Source organism: Nicotiana tabacum, chromosome 11 (assembly GCF_000715075.1).
Source record: "Nicotiana tabacum cultivar K326 chromosome 11, ASM71507v2, whole genome shotgun sequence".
NCBI classification, from domain to species: Eukaryota; Viridiplantae; Streptophyta; class Magnoliopsida; order Solanales; family Solanaceae; genus Nicotiana; species Nicotiana tabacum.
The window spans coordinates 121495920-121518326 of record NC_134090.1 but is presented as its reverse complement, the minus strand read 5'-3'; the positions used below and the strand labels follow the sequence as shown (position 1 = coordinate 121518326).

The 22407-nt window shown below is 37.3% G+C and overlaps 1 pseudogene; it reads right to left on the bottom strand.

Annotated features, from left to right (window-relative positions):
- Positions 1-4191: 4191 nt before the first annotated feature.
- LOC142166554 (FCS-Like Zinc finger 14-like) lies at positions 4192-4900 on the bottom strand (annotated as a pseudogene).
- Between the last annotated feature and the right edge of the window lie 17507 nt (positions 4901-22407).

The following is a 22407-nucleotide window of genomic DNA, read 5'->3' as shown; positions in this document are numbered from 1 at the left end:
TGCATGATGAGGCAAATCAACAAATCAAGTCTCATATTTGTTAATTGTCATGCAACCCTATTGAAGGCGCTAGAACTGGATGTGCAACTCATCTTTCTGAGTGAGGGGAATAAAATTCTCCAAGAATAACTACAAAAACTGAGCTCATGTAAGAGGAGGTGATTTTGCTGGCCTGCCCAACTCATAAATATGCCACCACCTCTTGGTTGAACCATGCATCTGAAAGTCAATGAAATCAACTACATTGGACTCAACTAGTCCCAGGTTGCACAAGATCTCATGGCAATGGTCTAAGAAGTCATGGGCATCCTCTGAAGGCACACAGCTGAAGAAAAAGGGATACAACTTGGTGAACCTGTTCAATTTCTTTAGCTCATTAGCTAACATCGCAGGCCATGGGCCATCTGATGAACCACCCCAAACGTGTAGAACTCCTGAGGTCAGATAACCATGGGCCATCTTCTGTACGGTATGAGTTGCAGTAGTTTGAACTCCTCCCCCCAGCCTGAGAAGCAGTTTGGTCCATAGGAAACACACCGTCCTAAGTCATACTCTCCATAAAGCCCACTATACGGACCAAGACATCCTGTAGTACTGGAGTAGCAATAAACCCCTCTGAGAAGTGAGCCAGCTATACTTTCTTGACGTGAACTAGAATCTCATCATCTAGAGCTAACTCGGACTCGACTATGGGCAACACGGTGTGTGATCCAGGCTGAGCTCTACCTCTACCTCTACCCTTGCCCCTACCCCTGGTAGTGGCTGCAATCTGGGGCTTCGTTCCTGATCAGCTATAGATGAAGCACGTATCCACACCATCTGTGAAAGAATAAGAGAAAAATGCACGATACAAATAGAAAATGAAGTTTTGTAAAGCCTTATAGCCTCTAGAAGATAAGTACAGACGTTTTTGTACTGATCCTCAAGACTTGATTAAGATTGATCATAACTTGTGAGACCTATGCAACCTAGAGATCTAATACCAATTTGTCATAATCAAAAGTCCCTACCAAAGAGTCGTGATGGTACCTAACATCGCTTTCTAGGCAAGAAAGTAAGTAACAATAATAAAGGCAATACAAATGTAAAATAACATGATATCATAAATATAAAATAGAACTCAGAAGAAATATATCAAATCTAGAACCCACGACCACCTAATACCTCCCAGGAACTAGAGTCACTAAGTACATGAACATCTACAGATTTACTAAATACAAAGTCTGAAATAAACAATACACTGTTGGAACCAAATAAATAGTAATGGGACTATGAGATAGATGACTACAAGGCCTACGAACGATAATGCAATACTACCTCGAGTCTCCTCAACCAACAAGCTAATCCGCCCTCTAAGTACCATCGGAACCAACACCAAAATTTGCACAAGAAGTGAAGAAGTGTAGTATGAGTACAACAGACTCAATGTACTCTGCAAGTGTCGAGCCTAACTACGACGAGGTAGTGACGAGGCTAATACAAGACACCTACAGATAAGCATGTGTAGTTAAGTAACGAGAAAATAATGAGAGATATAACAACAAGATAACAAGTACAATAACAAGTAAGATGAAAAGATAAATATCAGGAGAGAAAAATAACAAGCATAAAATCAAGAAGATATAGAACGAGAAAAATAAAGAAAAAAATGACTAAAGTAAATCATAGTTTATGCTTCTAAAAGCAACTCCAAACAAACCTTTCAAAAATAACCAAGAAACAACATAGCCAAATCTCCAGCCTATATAGAAAAATAAGGAACAAGAGATATCAACAAACAAAATGGCACCACCCTTCGTGTGTTTACTCTCAACTTCACAAGTATAACATAATAGCAAGCAAGAAAACGCTCTTCGTACATATTCACTCTTCCTTTCGAGCACGACAACACCCTTCATGCAATGATTCAACATACCTTTCGTGCAACTCTCTCTTCTTTACCAAGCATAAATATGTAAAGCAATACCAAGCAAGGTGCGAAGCACTAACAATATCAAGACGAGTGATTGAACATAGCTTGCCACATAGGGAATAATCATAACTTTGCACCAATAGCCAAATCAACAATTCAATAGTATTACTAACTAATGTCACAACTAGCTTAACATGGCTATTAATACGAATGGAAACAGTCAAAGAGTCTTACAATATAGATGAAGCATGAAAAACTTAACACATGAAGCAACGAAATGTAAATAACTAGTTCTACCCACTTGCTCATCCTATAGCAAATGCATACACTTGTCACCTTGCATATACGCCGCCCCCGAAACGTATAACGCATAGCAATTAGGCACAATTACATCATAATTCCCTCAAATCAACATTAACCAAGATATTTACCTCTTTTCGACACAAATCAACACTCCAATACCGTCTTTTCTTTAGCACAGGCTTTCAAACTACTCATATCTAGCCAATTAATGTTCAAATAAGTTAAAACAAGCTTTAGAAACTACCCTAGCATTAAAAACGTTCGATCTTTAACATATTTGAAAAAGTCAACGTAGACCCACATAGTCAAAATCCAAAATTAGGACCAAATCCTGTTTACCCATTCTCCCCTGAGTCCAAATATGTGATTTGTTTCGAGACCCGAGCTTAAATCGAGGTCTGAATCTCTAATATATGAAAATCTAAATTTCTACCCAAAACTCCTATTTATACTCTATAAAATCTTAGAATAGGCATGAAAATTAATAAAAAAATATTGTAGTTTGAACAATAACAAGTTAAAGTTACAAACTTATGAAGTCGGGGTCTAGGGCTCAAAGATAAAATAAAATAAGTCGAATCCCTAAATCCTTGCCTTTTACCCATCTGCAGATATTGCAATTACAAACTACTGTTCACAATTGCAATATTCGTAAAAGCAAACATCTGATCGTAAATACGACTAGCCCCTGAGCCTCGGATATCTCTTTTAAGACAGAAATCGCAATTGCAGAAGTCGCAAATGCGAATGATCGACCCCTTGAAAAAGCAACCTAAGCTTCGCATTTGTGAAGCTGCCCCAACTCCCCCTAGCATCGCAAATACAAGCTATCAGTCGCAAATGCAAGGCTCGCATTTGCGAACAGACCATCGCAAATTGTGATGTTTGCAGCACCAACAAACTCAAGTCTTAGGAATCAATCTGGAACCAATCTGAAACTCACCCGAGCCCCTCGTGCCCCAATCCAAACATCCACACAATAATAGCATATGAACTCGCTCGTAAGCTCAAATCATCAAAATAATATCTACAATCAAGAATCAAGCATCAAAACTCAAAGATTTCAACGTTCATAAGTTTAACTTTCAACTTTTTACAATAAATGTCAAAATGGTATCGGATCATCCTGAAATCCAACCAAACATGCGTAAATGTCCAAAATTATCACATGGACCTATCGAAATCGATAAAATACCAATCCGAGATCGTTTGCCAATAATGTTGACCATGTTCAATTCTAAACTTCAAGTTCAAAAATCAAGTTTTCTTCAAAAAATTACATTTAAACTTTCCGGAAATCAAAACGGACCAACCACGCAGGCAAATTATAATTCATCAAATAGCATGATGAGCGATCTCAAATCATGAAATAGGGAGATTGAACTCAAGATGACCTATCATGTTGTTACAAGTCTTTTCTAAAGCTACATTTAAAGAATAAAGTTCTTAGAAATTGCTTACTGGTACTCCTACTCAGTTGCAACATCTTTATGAAGAAAATTTTCAATACTCAGAACAGGCAAATTACAGTAGATCTCATTGGTTGTTTTGATCAACATGTTATATAATTTTTTGGAGCGTGTTTACGCATTCAAATCATTAAACTGATGATAAGTTTATAATATATATAGATCAAACTTCTTTAATGTTTTTTTTAATGTAGGTATAGGAAATGATTATGTTACATTTTATGCTTGAACACCAATCTTCTTCATATATAGGTATACAGCTCGAAAACTTATTGAAAGATCAATGAAGGATAACAGGAAGTCACTTGCAAAAAGAAATTCTTGGAACCATCGGTCCTTGTCTTCAACATCCAAGTAAAATTGGACAATTAAAATAATTTATAAAAAAAGAAGAAGAAGAAGAAGAAGAGGTGCTTCCTGTAAGAGGAGTTGTTTCTCGTATGCATTTCCGAGTTGTATATGTAGCTATATGTACTAATATCCTGTATGACTATTGATTTATTTAGTCTAGATGGCCAGAATTCCAGTAGAAAATATTTGGTCATTAGCATAAGGTGAGCTCGCAATATCAGCAGATCTTGAAATTTCTGAGCTACACTTCTCCTTGTGCTCATCCATTACTATCTAACTGTTTTGTATCGACACTCTGTGCTACAAAATTCTTTCTCTCCCCTGCAATTCTTTAACATAAAAATATCATCAGCACAAGTCTTCTTAATTAACTCAGCCTAAAATTGTTTTAAACAATATAAGAGAGAAGAAGAAAAGGTTGAAACTTAAGTTATACATGTACATGTATGTCTTTGCCATGGAGTTTTTTATTGCACAAATGACATGAACTGAGAAAATCTGAATGTAGGTATCTCGGAAAATCTCCAAATTTAGCTGGAGATATGTCAAAAACACTTGAACGATTAAATTTTGTACCCTGAAACCTCCTATTTTCTTGTTAAGTTCCATTGCAATACACTTTAGTATATGACTTGTTATTTTGTCCATGGCAAGTAACTACTGTGTAATCTTCATCAAAATTGTCCAACTCTATTTAATCATATTTTGTTCTAAATCTAGCAGAATTTTTGGCTAAATTAACTGGAATTGAGATGGACTTATTTGAACTTCTGTTGTAAACAGCTCTGTTGGACTGAATTTTACCTTCAAGAGCAGCTACAATAGCTAATCCCACCCCACAAAAATCATGGCCTTTTAGACCTCATGGTGATTGAATTGTTTAACCAAAAATCTGAGTCTTTGGTCAAAGCTAGAAATAAAGAGAAATTCGGGTTACTGATAATCTGGAGATGAAAACAATAGAAGACTTCTGAGAATAATAAAGTAAGTAGTTTTGTATTTCAGTGTAATCTCAATAATATTTCGTGTCTCTACAGATGTTGAGTCCTTCTCCTTTTATAGTTGATTCTAGGAGAAGATGTAATGCCTTTGTCTTAGTGAGGCAATTATGAGCAATAAATGACATTAAAAGAAACGTTACACAATCATTTCTATTTAATTCAAATTCTCTAACGTATTTGATATTTAATGTTGTATTTAGACTCTTTTACGTCATCAGATTTATATCCTCAACTTCTTCCGATCTTCGGTCTTTAAATGACTCGAATAAGTAACGGTCCACACCTATGTTGCTTTCTTCTCCCCATATTTGTTGTCGCCCGTGCCTCTTGGCTATTAATTGCGTTTTGACCTTTTGACCAATCCACGTATCATGACACGTCATCTTCAATATTCAACTCAGTTTTTTCCCAATACAGATAGTCCCCCACTTTCCATTTATTTATCAATTAAATATTTGGGAAGTGGATCTTCACAAAAAAGGAATTTTTGCCGTAATCAATGCTATGACAGTACTGACGCTTCAGTTGTCTTTTCTATTTAATGCTTTGCACACGTGTCACCTTCTGATTGGCTCTGTAATTTTGCAGCCTTTTTTCAAGGCTTATTCATCCCCTCTATTCACGAAGTGATAGTTGGATTTATTATAGGCTTTCCATCATTACACTTCTTTGTTTGACGGTTGCTATTATATACATATTTAACCTTTTTTCCTTTAGTTCATCCTTTCTCTGCAATGGCGTCTCCGAATCCTAACCCTAAGAGAATCCCAATTCTTGATAGCTTCCCCAACGCCCCTGTAAGACATAGAAGGGGTAGAGGTGACAGACTTCATAGCCTAGGATCCGTTCGTGGTGGTTCCTCTAGTTCCATCACTCCTTCTTCTAGTTTTGGCACTATTTCTAGAGGTTCTATCACTAAGAAATCCTCTTCTAAAGGTAAAGAACTTTCTGAGCCTCTTCAAGAGCCTTTAGTTGAGGAAATAGTACCCAATGACTTATCCTTTGAGAATGATAGAAAATCTCTTCGTGAACAAGTTGTTAATCTAGAGAAAGCTGACACTTTTCCTTCTCTAATCACTGAACCTTTGATTTCTATTGTTCGAAAAGATTGCAACTGGAGAAGTGATCTTCGTATAGTGATCCCTAATCCAAACCAAATAATATCTTCTTTTAGGATTGGATTTTGTTTTGTTTATACTTACCCCTTCACTTTGGGATTTATTCCTGCTATTGACCCAGTTATACTTGATTTCTATCGCTTTTTCAAAATTTGTTTGGGACAAATTGGCCCCCTTGTATGGAGAGCAGTGGCTTGTTTGAGATATTTGTCTGTAAAAGCCAATGTTAGCTTTACCTTTCCCCACCTTATTCATCTTTACCACCCCAAATTATTCCGCCATGGGGTTTTTACTTTAACTGCAAAAAGTAAAAGGGTCTTGGTAAGCCCTGAAAATGACAAGGATCGTGGGTGGTACACTCGTTATGTTGTTGTACGCACAGTTGATTTGGTGGGTGAAACAAATATCCCCTTCCCTGAGAAGTGGAACTTTGCACGTAAGTTTTTTTTTTACTTATCGTACCTATCTTTAAGAATATCAATTTCTTTTCTTATTTCATCTTTTTTTGCTTTTCTGTAGCAACTATGGGAGATGTGGAACCCGTTCCTAATTTCTGTGGTCGGGTAGATTCAATCTTGAAAGCCATGCCTACGAAGGCAAGAACTTGGAAATCCATTTCCAATTTACATGGTTGGAAAGTGAAAACTCACGGTATGCATCTCTTTATGCTCTTTCGTACGTTAAGTCCTTTCTTGTTTCTAACTTTTTTCATCCTTCTTTTTGTCAGGGTTTTCTATTTGAGGAATGATAGTTGAAGTAGCTATTGCCCTTCGAGCCTATTATGGTACTTCACTCTCTTTGGAGAGAACTCAAGCTACGCTATCAAAGAGGAAAGTTGTAGAAGAGGATTCTGAGAATGATGAAGATGAAGACACCTCTTTAATAGCTAGACCAAGAGTTAGGAGACGCATCATTTCCGAGGATGAAGCTGAAGTTACCCCTATCCGTGCCTCTCTTACCGAACCTGTTCACATTCCTTCTGATGATGGAACCACTCCGAGGGACACCAATGAGTTTATTCAACGTATCTTTGTTGGTGGTTTTGAAAGTGGAGAACTAGGTCCAATTTTAGATGAAGTTCCTTTTTCTTCCTCTGTTCCCATTCCTTCTATTCCTCTGTTGGTTTCAAGTGCTTCGTTGCCCATTCTATCTGTTCCTGCTCCCTTATATATTTCTGCTCCCTTGCCTGTCTCTGCTCCCTTACCTGCTTCGAGTCCTTTGACTCCTGTTATATTTACTTCTTCTACCGCTCCTCCTTCTATAGCTCCCCCTTCCTCTGTTCAACATGTAGAGGAAGGTTCCAGTAGCATAAGCTTGGCTATGAGGAGCGTTACACTTGAAGTTCCTGCTAATAGCAGTCTTTTAAGGAAGTCTGGTGGAGCAGATGCCTGGATTGGGCCTTTGACTGGAGATATTGAGAAGAAGAAGATGAGCAGTCACAGTTGCTTAACTCTGATGAATGACATAATTCATTCTACTTTGAAGGTATTTTTTTCTTTACTTACTAACAATTTTTTGTATCTCTAAATTCTTATTTCTATGAGTTATCACTGTAGGCTAACCTCATTGGTACAGAATTGATGGGAAGAATTTCCCTTCTAGAAAAGAAAACTCGTGAGTCTGAAAAGTCTATCCACGAGGCTGAGGAAATAGCCAAGGGAGCTCAGCTAGAAGCAGCTAATTGGAAAGAGCAGTTTGAGAATGCTCAGGGAACTATAAAAGAATTGCAAGAGAGTAGAAATCACCTGGAGCAGCAAAAGCAAGGTCTGACTTCTGAGTTAGCAGTTGCCAAAGCTTCTTCAAGTCAATTTGAAAAAGACAAAGAGCGCCTTGAATGTTGCTTTTCAGAACAGCTATCAAAGTCAAGTGAAGAAATCAGAGAACTTAAGGCACTCTTAGACAAGAAAGAATAATATGCAGGATAATTAGTGCAGAACTTGACTCAAGTTCAAGCTGATTTAAAGATATCCTGTAACAAAGTACGTGCCTTAGAGAGTCCCATGCCTCCCTTGAAGCTTCCCTTGATTCTCATTTAGCTGAACATTAAGTGTTAAAGAATGATCTTGCTATGTGGGAAAAGGAGTATGGACTTCTTGAGGAGAAGTTTGATTTAGAGGTGAGTTGGGCTTTCTTAAACTCTCGTCGTGATGCTTTAATGGAGGCCAGTCAAGAAAACTTTGACTTAAACTCAGAGTTGACCAATGTTTTAGAAACCATTGAAAGAACCCAACAATCATTTGACTTTCCTTCTACGGCAATTGAAGCTCCCGTGGCTAAGGAACCTATAAATGACGAAGCCGTTGTTGTGGCAGTTGAAGTTGAAGATGTTGCAATTCCAGCTCCCGAGGGTGAAATTTCTACAACTCAGTCTATGGAAGCTGAAACTTCCGTGACTCTTGCTCCCCTCGTTGAACCTAACACTTCAAGCCCAGCTGAAACCGCTCCTGTTTCTGCTTCTTTAGAAATTGCCACCGTGCCTTTGGCTGTTTCTGAAAGTGAAATTAATATTGCAACTTCTGATGTGCCAACCCCTTCAGTGACCAGTTATATTTCCAGACTTTGTTTTTACTTTATTTGTTGGATGATGGTTTTATCCCTTAGTTATTTTTTAAAGGATTTTTTGGTGAAAGTCCCCAGTTATCATAATGGGGCACTTGTATAAACTTTTTGTTGACTAAGTTTCTACTTAGTCTTTTTATTTATATCAAGAAGTTTGTTAGTACTTCAATGTGCTCTATTCTTGCCTTTTCCTTATCTAATTAGGACTTATAGAATAGTTTAGCATTTTTATCCTTTGAAAATGCTTTATGATTCTTCTCATGACTTATTAACATGAGGTTTATAAAAGAGGGCCTTTTTATATATCGACACTTAATGAAGAAGACGTCTCAACTTCATAATGGTGTTACAATACGATGAAAGAAATAGGAATACACATGTTTTGTTTGAAACAACTTTGACAAGTTTTTATTAATGGACTTGGACAAGCTTTTGAATATTACATGTATTAAAATACATCTATAACTTTCTCGTAACTTTTTTTCTTATAACAGATTTTTACAAAATAAATATGAAACAAACAAGGTTTTTCCTCATAACCCGTTTCAGTACATAGTCATGACCCTATCTTCATGTATTAAGAAGGGTTTGAGAGGTGACTCCGTTGTTCTCATGAGTTTGAGAGGTGACTCTGTTGTTCTCATAGGGAAAAACACTATGATGAATGCTGAAAACTCCATAACTTTTGCTCAACACTTGTCACTTTGTAGCTTGATTTTTCTCTTAAATCTTGCTCAATCTTGTTCGATTTTCGTATCTGTTTTTTTTTTTTGCACGTACACGTATCTGTGTATATGTAGTCCCCCAAGTGTTTGAGCGGTGAAGTATGAAGCCTCGAGCACTTGTTTGTTTCTCTCAATTTGGTCCTTTTCCTGAAAATAGAAAAACATACAGGACTCGGAGGTGCGATTAAAGATGAAGACTGCCTAACCCGTGTGTATTTCCATCAGATTAATTGTAACCCTGGGCTTGGAGTTTTAGAATATTCCATTTTGTCGTGTAGGTCGTGACTCATCATTTGGAACGGGTAAGGGTTTCTTCCTAGCATCTAAAATCGTTAGTAAAATTTTAACAATTCAAAGAAAAATTATAACATAGCGAAACATGACCTTGAGTACTTTCTCAAAAGTAATATCTCTTTAGGTGGACAGCATTCCAATGTGAGGGTAGAATCTTGCCATCCATTGTCTCCAACTCGTATGCTCCTTTTCCTGCAATGTCACGAACTCTGTAGGGTCCTTCCCATGTTGGACTTAGCTTTCCTGAATTAGCAGCTTTTGTAGATTGGAACACCTTTTTAAGCACGAAGTCCCCAATTTTAAAGAATCTGAGGCGTGCTTTCCTGTTATAATACCGTTCAATTACTTTGTGCTGCCATCCTTATTAACGCAGCTTCTCTTCTTCCTTCGAGCAAATCAAGGTTCACCCGCATCTCTTCATCATTTGATTCCTCCGTTGCTTGAACGTACCGTGTGCTTGGTTCTCCTATTTCAACTGGAATTAAGGCCTCCGCACCATAAACCATTGAAAATGGTGTTTCTCCCGTGCTTGTTTTTGTCGTTGTACGATAAGCCCATAATACTCCAGGTAATACCTCAAGCCAATTACCTTTTGAATCCTATAACCTTTTCTTCAAGTTGTTGATAATGACCTTGTTTGTGGATTCCGCTTGTCCATTACCCACTGGATGGTATGGTGTAGATGTTATCCTTTTAATTTGCCAACTTTGAAAAAATTCTGTGATTTGAGCTCCTATGAATTGCGGACCATTATCACACACGATTTCCTTTGGTACTCCAAAGTGGCATATTATATTCCTCCAAATGAAGTTTTTAACTTCTTTCTCTCGTACCTATTTAAATGCTCTTGGTTCTACCCATTTAGTGAAATAATCAGTAAGTATAAGTAATAACTTCACCTGACCTTTTGCTTGTGGTAATGGACCTACGATATCCATTCCCCATTTCATGAAGGGCCACGGAGCTATGACAGGATGCAGTAGCTCAGCTGGTCTATGCATATTATTGTCGTATCTTTGACATTTATCACACTTGGACACGAAACAGTTTGCTTCTTCTTCCATTTTAGGCCAATAATACCCTGCTCGAATCAGTTTTTTTACCAGCGACCTTCCTCCTGCGTGATTTCCACAATGTCCTTCATGTACTTCCCTCATCACATATTCTGTTTGGTAAGGTCCGAGACACCTTGCTAATGGTCCACCGAACATCTTTTGATAAAAATTTCCTTGATGTAAACAATAACGAGCATCTTCTTTGCGAAGTGCATAAGCTTTTCTTTTGTCAGCAGGCACGGTTCTACGCTATAAAAAAGAAATAATTTCGTTTCTCCAATCCCATGTTAAATGGTTAAAATTTACCTCGTTCTTATTAGGTTCGAGAACGGACTAAAATAAATGTACGACTGAAGCATTTGTGTCGTTTGCTACGTCTGCTGCAGATGCGAGATTAGCTAAAGCATCTGCCTCCACATTCTCATCTCTTGGGATCTGCATTACCTTCCAAGTTTGGAATTGCTTTATTAGTTCCCGTACCTTTTCGAGATATTCTTGCATTCGTGTCTCCCTGGCTGTATAAGTCCCCAGCATTTGATTGACCACGAGTTGAGAATCACTCTTGATTATAATCTGTGTTATGCCGAGTTCTCGTGCCAATTCTAGACCTGCAATTACAGCCTCATACTCTGCTTCATTGTTAGTTATAGAATGACATTTTATAGCCTGTCTAATAGTCTCACCCGTAGGTGGTATGAGAACTATCCCTAGGCCTGCTCTTTTTACATTAGACGAACCATCAGTGAATAAAATCCAAGTCCCCGGGTTTGTACCATTAAAAACTGGTAATTCTTTTTCTGCTTCTAAATGCATCCCCTGGCTAAAATCAGCTATGAAATCGGCTAATACTTGAGATTTTATAGCAGTCCTAGGTTGATAAATGATTTCGTATTCACTTAATTCTATAGACCATTTTGCTAACCTCCCTGACAATTCATGTTTATGCAAAATGTTTCGTAATGGAAAAGCAGTAACTACAACAATGGGATGACATTGGAAATAAGGTCTTAATATTCTAGATTCTATGATCAAAGCTAATGCTAATTTTTCTAGTTGTGGATATCGTGTTTCAGTATCTAGTAAAGACTTGCTTACATAATAGATAGGAGATTGTTTACCTTGGTCCTCACGGACTAAAACAGCACTTACCGCAACTTCTGACATAGCCAAATAGGTGAGTAGCTTTTCTCCTTCTTTTGGTTATGCCAATAGTGGTGGATTTGACAAGTAAGCTTTTAAATTTCTAAGGGCTTTTTGGAAATCTTAGTTCCATTCAAAATGATCTTGCTTTTTGAGTGCGGAGAAAAATTTAAAACATTTTTCTGAATATTTGGGAATAAATCTCCCCAAGGCTGCAATTCTTCCCGTTAGCCTTTGGACTTCATTTTTACTCGTAAGGATATCAGGGATCTCCTCTATTGCTTTGATATGAGAAGTATTTACCTCAATACCACGGTTAGAAACGAGATAACCCAAAAATTTGCCTGAGGCAACCCCAAATGCACATTTTTCTGGATTGAGTTTCATATTAAATTTTCGTAAAATTTCAAATGTAATAGATAAATGAGAAATATGATCATGAGAATGCTTGGTTTTGACGAGCATATCGTCTATATATACCTCAATGGTTTTTCCTAAATATTCTTTCAACATTTTGGTGACCAACCTTTGATAGGTTGCTCCAGCATTTTTGAGACCAAAGGGCATTACTTTATAAAAGTAAGTCCTCCTGTCTGTGATGAAAGAAGTTTTTTCTTCATCACTGGGGTCCATTTTAATTTGGTTGTACCCCGAATATGCATCTAAAAAACTCAAAAGTTCATGTCCTGCAGTTGCATCAATTAACTGATCTATATGCGGTAAAGGGAAAGAATCTTTTGGGCAGGCTTTGTTAGGATCTGTATAATCCACGCAAACCCGCTACTTACCGTTTTTCTTAGGTACAACAACTGTGTTTGCTAACCAATTAGGATACTTTACCTCGCGGATTGACCCAATTTTCAATAGCTTTTGGACCTCATCTTGAATCACCTGATTTTTGAAAGCTCCTTGCTTTCTTTTCTTTTGTTTTACTGGTGTGAAGGATGGGTCTTCATTTAGTTTGTGAGTCATCACATCCGGTGGTATCCCTGTCATATCAGCATGGGACCAAGCAAAACAGTCCACGTTAGCTTTTAAAAATTCAATCAACATACCTCGCATGTCTGAGCTTAAATTGGCTCCAACATAAACCTTCCGTTTAGGCCATTGCTCAAATAATATCACAGCCTCGAGCTCTTCAATTGTTGTTTTGATATTTTCATTCTCTTCAGGTTCTTGAATTGTATCAGGTCTCGAGTCTAAATCTGACTTTTCTTGTTCAGTTGAGGTTTGATCCTTGATATCTTCAACTGTTTCCTGTAATTGCTATTTTTCTTTATTTACGGTGCTCGTATCTATTACACCGTTAATACTCCTGGTTGTCTGCTGATCCCCACGAATTTGGCAAATTCCCCACGGTGATGGGAATTTAATAACTTGATGTAGAGTTGATGGGAAAGCATCCATATCATGGATCCAAGGTCTCCACATGATCATATTGTAAGCCATTTCCATATCTACTAACTGAAATTTAGTTTCTTTAACAACACCTGCAACAAAAGTTATTAGAATTACCTCTCCTTTTGTTACCATACTTGAATTGTCGAACCCGGACAAGGTATGCGCCTTAGGTATCATTTTGTCTTCAGCTTGCATTTCACGTAATACCCTTAATAGTATAATATTTACGGAACTTCCTGGATCAATCAAAACTCGTTTTACATTAGTATTATGTACAAGTAAAGATATTACCAGTGCGTCGTTATGTGGGGTCATTACTCCTTCGGTATGTGCATCATCGAAAGAAATACTTTCATTTTCTAAAACCTGTCGTACCCATTTCCCGTATGTTATCGTTACTTTAAAAACCTTGTTGGAAGCCGTATATGTTACACCGTGAATATCTTCTCCCCCACTTATAACATTCATGGTTCTCTTGGGTGAAGGGGGCTTTGGTGGCTCTTGCCTATTTTTCATATAGGCTTGCTTACCTTTCTCACTAAATAACTCAGTGAGATACTCTTGTTTCAATAGATGATCCACTTCACTTTGTAAGAATCTACATTCTGAAGTTTTATGCTCGTGATCATTGTGGAATTCGCACCAATGGTCTGGATTGTGTCTATTTGGATTTGACCGTATCTCTTTTGGCCATCGTACCTTATCTCCCATGCTCCTCAAAACAGCTATGAGCTCGGAGGTAGTGACATTAAAGTTATATCCACCGAACCTTGCCTTTAAACTTCTATCATCATCTCGTGACTCTTGTTTGTTTCGGTCATTTTTGAACCTTGATGAAGAACCAGATTCCCTGTTCCTCGATTTTTGATCATATCGTTGACTATCCTGCTTTGACCGTGAGTCTTTCCCTGAAGGTCCCATATATGGATCGTACCTGTTTTTACCTGATCTTTTTTCTGTTTCTGATCTCCTGGATTTGCTCCTTTCTTCATGATGAAACTGAGGTACGATATCTTCCTCAATTCGCAACTTCGTACTATACCTGTTATAAACGTCATTCCATGTGGTTGCAGGGAACTCTCGAAGGCTTTCTTTAAGTCTTCTCCTGGCTTTTGAACTTTTGTCATTTAAGTTGCTTGCAAAAGCTATTGCAGCCCAGTTATCAGGTACACGAGGCAAAGTCATCCTCTCACGTTGGAATCTATCAACAAAATATCTAAGCAACTCTGAGTCCCCTTGTTTAATTTTGAAAATGTCTTCCATTCTTTTTTCAACCTTTTGAGATCCTGAGTGTGCTTTAATAAAAGAATCTTCAAGCTCAGCAAAAGAGTTTATAGAATTTTCAGGTAGAAGAGAATATCAGGTTAATGCACCCTTGGTGAGTGTTTCTCCAAATTTCTTGACCTACACTGATTCGATTTCTTGCTTGGTCAAGTCGTTGCCTTTTACACCTGTAGTAAATGCAGTTGCGTGATCACGTGGGTCTGTTGTGCCATCATATTTCGAGATGTCAGGCATTTTGAACTTTTTAGGGATTGGAAGGGGAGCAGCACTTGGTTTCCAACGTTGTTGTGAGTATTTATCCACATCCACTCCTTTGATTACAGGGGGAACTCCAGGGATTTTCTCAATGCGCTTATTCTGTTCCTTAAGCTGTTTCTGCAAAGTTAGTACTAAATTTTGCAAATGAGAATTATTTGAATTACCTGGTTCTCCTTCCTGTGGTTAACTGGGGGTTCCTCCATTTCCAGAATTAACAAGGCCAGAATGAGGATTCCCCAATGTATTAGTATTAGGCGTAGGTATGGGTGGTGCAGCAGGTAATCGACTAACTAGAGCCTGAAGAGCTTTGCTAACCCGTGCATTAATTACTTTTTGTAAAGCTTCATCTGCCCCTTCAAAATGTTCAGATTGCTCTTGTTGATCAGCACGAGATTCAGGAGAAGGAGTGCCTTCACGAGATTGACGTGGTGAATTTTGAGGGCAGGGAACCACGTCAATGTTCTGTAAATCTCCTTGATTTTGATGGATTTGATTTTCATGGTTTCCCAAGGTGTTTTCACTGTTATTGTTGTTGTTGTTATTGTTGTTTGACATGATGCTAACAACGGATAGAATGTAGCTTAAAAGAAAAGATTATTAGATTCCCGATAACGGAACCAATTTGTTTAACCAAAAATCTGAGTCTTTGGTCAAAGCTAGAAATAAAGATAAATTCGGGTTACTGATAATCTGGAGACGAAAACAATAGAAGACTTCTGAGATTAATAAAGTAAGTAGTTTTGTATTTCATTGTAATCTCAATAATATTTCGTGTCTCTACAAATGTTGAGTCCTTCTCCTTTTATAGTTAATTCTAGGAGAAGATGTAATGCCTTTGTCTTAATGAGGCAATTATGAGCAATAAATGACATTAAAATAAACGTTGCACAATTATTTCTATTTAATTTAAATTCTCTAACGTATTTTATATTTAATGTTGTATTTAAACTCTTTTACGTCATCAGATTCGTATCCTCAACTTATTCCGATCTTCGATCTTTAAATGACTCGAATAGGTACGAGACTCGTGCCATTTGAGTAACGGTCCACACCTATGTTGCTTTCTTCTCCCCATATCTGTTATTGCCCGTGCCTCTTGGCTATTTATTGCGTTTTGACCTTTTGACCAGTCCACGTGTCATGACACGTCAACTTCAATATTCAGACTCAGTTTTTTCCCAATACATGAATCTTTAAATCTAGATGACTTTATGGGCTGCTGGCACCATCCATACCGTCCGGCTGCGGGAAACCGATGAGCCTGTGAGGTTTCCGATCACCGGCGTTGGTCTTTTACCTATCATAATTTTTGTTAGTCACTTGGTTGTTCTCTTTTTTCAAGAAGTGCCAAAGTGGGATTTGATGAAATGGAGTTAAAAAGTTTTAGGCTTTACAAGGTGGTTGTTTCAATTCGTAAAATGACTTAATAGGTCGACACACATTCTTTTCTTTTTCGGAAACCACGAACCCTTCAGGTTGTTCCATATAAATATCTTCCTCCAAATCTCCATTTAAGAAGGTTGTCTTCACATAATATATGTAATCATCGTTATCGGTGAGTATGTATCAAAGTAATCAAGATCTTCTCGTTGCCTAAATCCTTTTGACAACTAATATTGCCTTATATTTGTCAATAGTACCATTAACTTTTATTTTCCTTTTGAAAATCCACTTAGAAATGAAAGGTTTATTTCTTGGAGGAAGATCAACCAATTCCCAAATATGTTTACTTAAAATGGGTTCTATCTTACTATGACTGCCTTTTTCTAATATTGTGTTTCCGAAGAAGACATTACTTCTTTGAATGTTTGGGGTTCATTTTCCTACAAAAATGTCAGAAAGTCTGGTCCAAAGGAAGTAGTTGTCCTTTGACGTTTACTACTTCTTGGATTTTTCTCACTAAACATACTTTCCTTTGCTTCTTCTCGAGTTCGCATAGATTTTTTACTAGACGACTCACATTCATTTTTATAGGGATAAATATTCTCAACGAATTCAGCATTATCAGATTCGATTATTGTATTAATATGTATGTCGAGATTTTCTGATTTATGAACTAGAAAATAATATGCCTTACTATTTCTTGCATACCCATGAAAATGCAATCAATGATTTTTGGTCCAATCTTTATCCTTTTGGGTTTAGGAACTTGCACTTTAGCCAAACACCCACACAATTTAAGAATTTTTAAATTGGGTTTTCTTCCTTTTCATTTCTCATATGGAATGCATTGCGTTTTGCTATGGAAACTCGATTGAGTATTCGTTTAGCTGCAAGAATAGCTTCCCCCCCACAAGTTCCAGTAAACAAGAACTTATCAATAAAAACATTCATCATCTCCTTTAACGTTCTATTCTTCCTTTCCACAATTTCATTTATGAAGTGAAAGGGTGGCGAATATGAATCTCCTTCTGAAGAAATATGTTTAGAATATTATTCACCAAACAACTGCCCCTTACTCACCACAATTCATTTTGATCTTTTATTTAGTTGTGTTTCAACTTCATTTTTGTATTGCTTGAATACATGAATTGCTTCATCTTTACTATTAAGTGAGTAAATATAGCAATATCTAGTACCGTCACCAATTAAAGTTATGAAATACTTTTTTCCACCGCGAGATGTTATTGACTTCATGTCGCAAATATATATGTGAATTAAATATAAAGGATTTGAATTCCTTTCAATTGACTTGTAAGGATATTTAACATACTTAGATTCCACACATATTTGACATTTCAAATTATTGCTTTCAAATTTATGCAATATTTCCAAGTTAATCATTTTTCATATAGTTTTGAAGTTGACGTGAACTTAACGTGCATGCCATAAGTTATTTGACTCAAGTAAGTAAGAAGAAGCTTGAACTTTATTGATATCAATAGCTATTACATTCAACTTGAAAAGCCCCTCAGTTAGGTAACATTTTCCTACATACATATTATTCTTACTTATTACAACTTTATCAGGAAAAAAACACACATTTAAATCCATTCTAGATAAGAAGTCCAGTAGAGACCAAATTCTTGCGAATTTAAGGAACATGGAGAACATTGTTTAGAGTCACAACTTTTCCCGAAGTCATCTTCAAAAATATCTTTCCAATTCCTTCAATTTTGGCTGTTGTGGAGTTTCCTATAAAGAAAGTCTCGTCGGGCTCTGCGGGAACATAAGAGGCAAATAACTCTTTCTTAGCACAAACATGACGAGTGGCTCCAAATAAATCCACCACTCATTAGGATTTTCTACCAATCTGCATTTAGATAGCATGACACATAAGTCCTCCATTTCATTATTCTTTTGAACCATGATTGCTTGACCTTTCTTCTTGTCCTTCTTTTGTGTACGACAGTCCACAGCCTTATGTCGAACCTTTTCATAGTTATGGAAATTATCTTTGAACTTCTTCTTGCTCGGGTAATTCTTTGGTCCTGACTGCTTCTTTCTCTTTTTGTTGCTTGAGCATCCTTGTTGTCCTCTTCAATCTGTAGACTGTAGACGAACAATAAGGTCTTCAAGTATCATCTTCTTGCGCTTATGTTTCAAGTACTTCTTAAAGTCCTAGCACAGCGGAGGCAGCTTTTCAATAAATACTGCAACTTGAAACACTTCATTTATGACCATGCCTACAATTATAAATTTATAATTAATTATATAATCGATCTCCTTAATAAAAATATTGATTCGATTTATACCTTTGTCAAGGAGGTCATGAACGATGACTTGTAGTTCTTGAACTTAAGTTATGACGGATTTGCTATCAACCATTTTAAAGTCCAAGAACTTTGATGCAACAAACTTTTTAAGTCTAGCATCTTCTGTCTTGTACTTCTTTTCAAGAGCGTTCTATAACTCTTTCGAAGTTTTCATGACGCTATAAACATTGTACAAGCCAAATTCCAAATAACTCAAGATATACTTTTTGCACAAGAAATCAGAATGCTTCCATATCTCTATGACCACAAACCGCTCATTATCCGGAGTTTCTTCTGCCTATATCGGAACGTCCTCAATGATGAAACGTTGTAAACTGAGCATGGTCAGGTAGAAGAGCTTTGCTGCCAGTGCTTCTGATCTTCCGGATCTATTATACTCTAATTGTATCTGGAATATGCATCGTTCTTATTTGGGACCACCATATCGTCTTTCTCGAATTGACCGAGTCTTTAAAAGTTTGGTAACTTTGTCTTCTATTATCTAATGTTGAAATTGTCTGAACTTTCTTTTCTTTTTCCTGACCAGTGGATGTTGCGGGTCAATGTTGAGTTTATGAGTCATGACTTCTAGAGATATACCTATCATATCAACATAGGACCAAGTGAAGCAATCTGCTTACTTTTCACTTTTCCATCTAGAGACAGTTTGCCCTGAGTTAGGATACGGAGTTGGAAGAGAATGTCGGTATATCAGTTCATCTTCATCAAAGGCCAAGATCTCCATGAATTCTATTATTTTGCGTCTCTTTTCTTCTGAGGCAGTTTCAAGTTTAAGCCGATCCTCGTTAGTGTGTAAAAATTCAATAAACTTACATTTTAATTTAGGGTCGAGTCCCAAACCAATGTAAACCATTCTTTCCCATAAATTGATGAAAAGAATGACTTCTTCTAATTCTTAAGACATTGCTTTTGTGGCATCTGTCTCTTTTAGTTCAATAATTGTATTCGAAGTGTGTACTTGACTTGGTTGTGCGTGTTCTTTCATTTGTTGCGGGATCCTTATCACTCAATTGTCTCGGTTGCTGCAATTGATATTCGGCATTTTCATACTTAGTCAACCCGTTTGTAATAGCTATCGCATTACACTTTCGAGCTTCCCTTTATTCTCCTCTAATTTCCCATATTATCCACTTATATAGGAATGTGATAACTTAGTGTAGAGTGGATGATACTGCATCTTGTAATAGATCCATGGCCTTTTGAAAATGATATTGTAGGCCATATCCACTGCCACTACCTAAAATGTAGTGTCTTTGGCAACTCCTTTATAAAAGTTGTTCGAATATCTCACCTCGAGTTGTTATGCATGAACTATTGAATCTGAAAAGTTATTGTGCCTTCGAAATTATCTGGTCGATTACTTGCATTTCTTTGACAACTCGTATTTGGATAGTGTTTGTTAAACTACCTAGATCCATCAGGACTATTTAACCAAAAAATAGAATTTCAGTCAAAGCTAGAATTTAGAAGAACGCGGGTTACTGATAATCAAAAGAATATGTAGAAGAGAATAATTTAGAGTAACCAGAATGTAATCAGGAGAGAAACAAGTGAATCAGAGTATATTTCAATTGTGTCTGTCCTTACAAGTGACTAGATTCCTCCCTTTTATAGGTGTCTTGAAGATATGCGTTTCCTTCAAATCATAATGAGGCTATTATGAATAATTAAATACATTGAATGTTGCGTTACACAATCATTGTAATCAATACAAATTCTCTAACGTATCCGGTATTTAATGCCTATCGAATTCCGTATCTGCGCTCTTTATTATGGTCAGATCCGTTCTTTTTGATAAATGATCTAAATAGGTACGGGCGCTGAATCCTTCAAATGTCCTCCCGTGCCTCTTCCGTTACCTTTGCTCGTTTCTATTGCTGCCCGTGACTCTTGACTAATTATAATTCTTTGACTATTTGACCAATCCACGTGTCTCAACATACACAAATTCAATTTTTTTCAATACAGATAGTCCCCCCACTTTCCATTTATTCATAAATTGAATATTGGGAAGTGGATTTCATTAAAACGAGAATTTTTGTAACCATTTATGCTATGACAAAATTGACGCTTCAATTGTCACTTCCATTTAATACTTCATGCACGTGTCGATTTTCCATTGGCTCTGCAGTTTTTGCAGCCTTTTTCAAGGTTTTTACGGTGCCACTATTAACGAAGTGCCAGTTATCATAATTATGGTCTTTCCACCTCTGCACTTTTACCTTTGGCGGTTGCTTATCGGTATAAATATAATTTTTTTCCTTTGTCTTTTATCACATAAATCTTATTGAACACTTATTTCTCCAAATCTTTGTTGACTTCTTCCTTAGACCATTCCTCTTCGATATGTCTTCTCCAATCCCTAACCCTGAGAGAGTTTCCATTACTGACTCCTTCCCTAATGCCCCTGTTAGGCACAAAAGGGGAGGTAGACTTCGTAGTTTAGGATCTACTCGAGGAGGTGGTTCGTCTATGCCTTCTTCTGGTTCTGGTCTTTCCTCTAGAACCAGAGGTTCCCTTTCTCAAAAATCTTCTTCTAGGGGTAAAGACCATTTTGAACCTTTACGCAAACCTTTAGTAGATGAGATAGTCCCTTCAGAATTGTCTTTTTACCATGACAAGGAATCTCTTAGAAACCAAGTTTCCGCATTAGATCGTGTCGATACTTACCCTACTAAAATTACAGAGGTTTTGACTCCTGTGGTTCGTAAGGACTGTCATTGGAGTAATGATTTTCCCATTATTATCCCTAATCCGAATCAAAGAATAACTTTCTATTTAACGGGATTCTCTTTTGTTTATACTTACCCTTTTACTTTAGGGTTTAGACCAGCAATTGACCCAGTCATTCTTGAATTTTGCCGTTTATTCAATGTCTGCTTGGGTCAAATTGGCCCAATCATATTGAGGGCAGTTGCCTGTTTAAGGCATTTAGCCACTAGAGCTGAAGCTCCTTTTACTTTCCCTCACTTGATTCATCTTTACTCACCTAAGATTTTTTGTAATGGTGTTTTTACACTGGTGGCCAGCAGTAAGAAGGTTTTGGTGAGCCCTGAAGATGACAAGGATCGTGGCTGGTATGCCTGATTTGTTGTTGCCCCCACTGTTGGTTTAGTGGGTGAAGATAATGTTCCCTTCCCTGAGAAGTGGAATTTTGCACGTAGGTATTTTATCCCTATCGTACCTTCTTCTTTCAAATTTATCAGCTTTACTAATTTTATCCCCTCCCTTTTTTTTTCTTTTTAGCAACCATGGGAGTTGTGGGGGATGTTCCCAATTTTCGTGGTTGGGTAGATAAATTGCTGAAGATCGCACCAATGGACGGTAGATCTTGGAAAACACTTTCTAACTGCTTTGTTTGGAAGGTTAAGACTCACGGTAAGAGTTCACATTTTGTTTTTTTTCTTGCCTATATTCTCCTTTATTGTTTTAACTTTTATCCTTCTTTTTGTCAGGATTTGCTATTCGAAGGGTTACTGCGGAAGCAGTTGCAGCCTCTTGTGTCTCTTCGGGGACCCGTACTTCTTCGAGAACCCGTATCTCTCTAGAGAGAGCCCGAGAAATAGTCTTGGGTTCCTCTTCTGCCAAAGGAAGGCTGCTGAAGAGGAAAATTCTGAAGAAGAGGAAAATGAGAGTACGTTGGTAACGAGGCCACGAGTTAGGAGACGCATTGTTTTCGATGACGAAGCTGAAGTCTCGGTTTCTTTTACCGAACCTGTTGAAACCCCAATAATAATTACCGATGATGACGTCACTCCCTACGATACACGTGAGTCTATCGACCAACTTTTTATCAGTGGATTTGGTCGTGAAGTTGTTGG